Source organism: Thamnophis elegans, chromosome 9 (genome assembly GCF_009769535.1).
Source record: "Thamnophis elegans isolate rThaEle1 chromosome 9, rThaEle1.pri, whole genome shotgun sequence".
NCBI lineage: Eukaryota > Metazoa > Chordata > Lepidosauria > Squamata > Colubridae > Thamnophis > Thamnophis elegans.
Window position 1 is genome coordinate 10,748,470 of NC_045549.1, and position 4,794 is coordinate 10,753,263.

Genomic DNA, 4,794 nt, shown 5'->3' on the forward strand with positions numbered 1-4,794 from the left:
AAAATGCAGTGGATAATTCAGGGACTGGATTGTGGAAGCGGGGAGTGTGTGGTGGATGTGAATCTGCAGAGATAAGTCTTATAATTCTTTGAGAAATTAGAATATTCCTGAATAAGCAAGGAATTTTGCCCACCTACTTTCCCATTCGAAAACCCTCGACAGAAAGAAGGATTGCATTTTCAAAATGCAGACAGATTATACAGAAAGTGTGAAAACAGATCGATTAGGATTCTGAAGACTTTATGGCTTGCTAGAGAAACAGAATTAATGAGCGCTATGGTGAAGACTATTGATGTTCTGCCATAGGATTTTGTATTAATTGTTGGAAGAAATGTACCTTCTAAGTCAGTTCCAAGCGGGGGAAAAATGCTTGAAACAAGGAGGCGTGCTTGGAAAGATGGTTTTAATGTGGACAGGGAACATGCTTGAGCCCCTGAACAGAAAAGGGGGGACACATGCTTCCAGATGTTGGGGTGAGAAGAGAAAGAGAGCGAGAGATGCTGAGGTCCCTGGTTTATGCCCTCTCTGGCCTTTGATCTTGAGCTTGTATTCTGATTGGTTGTCAGACTCCTAATGGGGCCATGCAGGGGCACACTCTCTAGGCTGTGCTTTGAGTCTGGTTGAGCATGCTTCTTTCCCAGGTGCCCGGTGGTGAGATGGGTAAAGGTCTAATACTACCATGCCTTAAATCCCATCACCCTGGAGCTGAAGGGGGAGAATCTTTGTTATGTAGTAATAGACCGACCCAAGGACTTTTTAATGGACCCATTGACAAAGGTGGGGGCTATTAAGAGTGAGTCTATTTCCTACCTAAAAACATGTTTTCTCCATTACTGATCCAGGGAAATATAATATTCTTCTGCCTTTTCAATATCTCCCAGGATATTTAATTTTCTAGGAGAGAGGTGGGTTTTAACTTCCTACAATAATAACAAAGAAACCCTAATGAAAACGAATTGCATTCCTTTACGGTTGGAGCTGCTGACAGATTTTAATTCCTTTTTTAAAAAGGTTGATTAATTGCCCACTCCTTGAGACATTAATCTGAATACATTTTTCTTATCCTCGAAATCTTGAGATCCTTTCTCGCAAACAAAATCACCCACTCAATGTTACAGTGACGGAACAATTTAAATATTTCTTTCCTGCTTTTCACAACTGAGTGTACCTCTAGTTTTTGTGGCTCCAAATAACAGAAGAAGGATATATCATCTCCAATATCCTAATCTATAAAGCCCTACTTTCTGGCGTCAGGAAACAGTCGGGGGGGGGGGGGTTAATAAAATTATTTATTAGTTAAACATTAAAACGTTGGACACAGTGCAACATTTCTGGCATAAACGTTCCATATAGTGATTAGATCTTACAACAATTACATTTTATATCCATTCTAATGTATGTAGTCAGTCATATCACCTGTCTGTTTATCCTTTCTTTTATATAATTACTAATCCATACAAATACATATCCAATTCCTACCTATCACACATTCTTAATATCATGTATCTCCAATTCTGAACGTCTGTGTTTTTCTGTCCCTGGCCTGGTTGAACAAACAGTCTGAAAAACTGATGACAAGTTGGGAGATTGGAATGGAATTTGTGGAATTTTACTTTAAATTCTCACTTGAACCTGTCCTGGATAAACCTATTATTAATGGGACAGGATGTCGATAACATCTACTAGCACTCAAAGAGACAATAAAAAAATGAAGAAGGAAACAAAAGGCCCAAACACTTCCTCATCAGCAATTAACATCCATATGAGCAGAGATTAACACAAAAGATTAACACTAGATCAACAATCAAGTAAACCAATTCCAACACACACACACACACACACACACACTCAAGGAACTACCAATGCAGACAAACTAATAGTAAATAATAACCTAATCAAGAACCACCAAGAAGTGTAAAAAAGTACAAGGGACTTATTATCACATATGGTGGACCTGCCCGGAAACACAAAAATATTGGACAAAAATTTGGAAATGGATGCAAGAAATTACAGGAGAACAGATAAAATACAACCCGAAATCTTTCTACTGGGAATAATCAAAGGGAAATATACAAAGAAAATTAAGTACATATTAACCAATCTGCTAACTACAGTTAGAATAGCATTCGCCCAATGCTGGAAACAAAATAATACCCCCCTCGGACGAATTAGTGATTAAAAAAACTTTGGATTGTGCAGAGATGGACAAATTAACACTGAAATTAAAAGATAAAGAAGAGTCGGAATATTATGAAATTTGGAACAATTGGTACAAATGGCTGCAAAACAGGAACAAAATTAATTAAGCCAAAAACAATATATATAAATATATATAGAACTGTGTATAAAGGTGTGTAAATATAGAAGCGAAATATTATATACATGTACAGGTAGGATGACATAACAATGTTGATGTAATGACTGTAAGGTGTTGTAGAAGGGAAAAAATAATAAAAAAAAGAACCACCAAGAATACTTCCACCAATACTGCCAGACAGGCCACTACGGGTAGTATATAAAAATACGAGGAAACCCCACTCCCTCCTAGTACTGATGATGTTACCTAGTGGGTAATGAAATGCCTGCAAGAAAAACACCAAGCTCAGAGACCACCAAGGAGCCCTCATTTCAACCCTGAGCTACAAATACTCTCTTCTATCAGTAGATAATAGTTTCCAAATTTGTCTTGGGCTTCCCCCTGAATTTGAAGGAGGAGCCAAACCAGAGAAAAACGACAGGCGATACTTGACTATTTTCTGCTAGCCGGCCTATGGCTCTTTGCAAAGCGATGAAGAAGTGAAGATTTAGCAGTAAGCTCTCCATGCTAAGTACATTAAATCATTCAGTCCCTTACACCGTGCACTGTGATGGAAGATTTACGTGCTATGAATAAAATATGTCTTCAGAAGTCCTGGGAGATCCATTTAAAAGAAGGATACCCCCCCCTTTTTTTTCGTGCAGTGCTAATTTTAAATGGAAATATAAATAAGGAATTTGCTATCACACACAGACAGCATGTAGTCAAATTAGAACTTTATATAATTGATCTTCCTAAAAACATATCACAGAACGCAGAAACTGGAGGATCCAATTCTCCCTCTTAACCTCCTTCCTGCCTTCAAGAGAGAAAATTTAAATACTAGGGAGTCATTAAAAGGAATACCTCGCTGGCAGATAGTTTAGACAGCTTGCAACATTAAGTACTAATTGAAGGTAGTTAGACCTAATTTCCACTTTCTCCATTGCACCCATAAGAAGCCTTAGTGTTTCTCTTTTCCTTGATATTAAATGTGCTTCTGCTTCTGAAATCGTTGTGGTCTGAAACTGGTACAATTCAGATAATGGCTTATTTGCATTCCTGGTTCTTTTTTTTCTTCTTTCTTTTCCTTCTTTCTTTTCCTGCATTCGTTTCTTCCTCATTCTCTCTCCAAAGCCATATCTTAAAGACCACTCAAATGAGAGATATAAACGAGACTGGAAAAAATGGATTGACTATATACAAAATAAATACGGGACCAAGAAATTCCAGTTAGCCTATGCTTAAGATCAGGAATGATTTAAATTGTTTAAAGTTAGATCAGCAAGAAGAAGCTAAGGTCAATGTAGAATGTCATTAATTTCTTTATTCTTTTTTCTCAATAGATTTTAGGACTGTGTTTGTTAAAAATCCATACTGTGTAACGGGTTCTGGAAAGTCGGGGGGGGGAAGGAGGAGGGGGGTTGGTAGGGGGGGAGCGAGGGAGGGGTATACATTAGGCTAGACAAGAATTTGGTGGTAAACTAGAACTATTTTGACACACAAAAAATTGTACTTCGATGTCTTACTGATTGAGGAAATGATGAAATGTTTGTTTTAAAAGAAATAAAACTTTTGAACTATTCTCTCTCCAAAGCCAAAATGCCAAGGTCTGCTCAGCAGCTGCTAGGGGGGAAAAAAAACAAGGTTTTGCTACTAATCTATTCAATTATTGTTAATCCAGTTATACTTAATTATTAAGTCTTGCTCAAATATGAAATGAAGGGAGAGAAAAAGAAAGAAGAATGAGATGAAGGCTATCTGAGGAACTGCTTCACCCCAGTCGGATCAGAATAACAGAGTTGGAAGGGACCTTGGAGGACTTCTAATCCAACCCCCTGCTCAGGCAGGAAGCCTATACCAAGGATGGCGAACCTTTTTTTGGGCTCGCGTGCCATAAGGGGGGAGCGCAGCGGGAGGGTCGTGTGCAGGCATGCCGCACCCATAATGCAACGTGCGACACACACACCCCAGTGCGCATGCATGGATGAGAGGCGCTCCCTCCCATTTTTTGCATGCTCTTTTCGCTCTCCCCAGGCTCCAGAGGCTTTATAGGAGCCTGGGGAGAGTGAAAACAGACTTCCCTGCCCCCCCCCCGAGGCCCTCCGGAGGCTTTAGGGACCTTCAGGAGGCTTCCCTGAAGCCCCCAGAGGGCTTAAACCGGCCCTATGAGCAAACAGGAAGTCCGTTCCCAAACTTCCAGTTTGCCCATAGAGCCGTTTTTTTGCGCTCCGGAGGCTTCAGGGAAGAGCCTATTCCATTTCAGAGAAATTGTCGTCCAATCTCTTCTTAAAAACATCCAGTGCTGGGGCATCCACAACATCTGGAGGCAAGTCGTTTCTAGTGATTAATTGTTCTAACTGTCAGGAAATTCCACCTTAGTTCTAGGTTGCTTGTCTCCTTGATTAGTATCCATCCATCGCTTCTTGTCCTGCCCTCAGGTGCTTTGGAGAATAGTTGACTTCCTCTTTTATTGTGGCAGCCCCTGAGATAGAGAA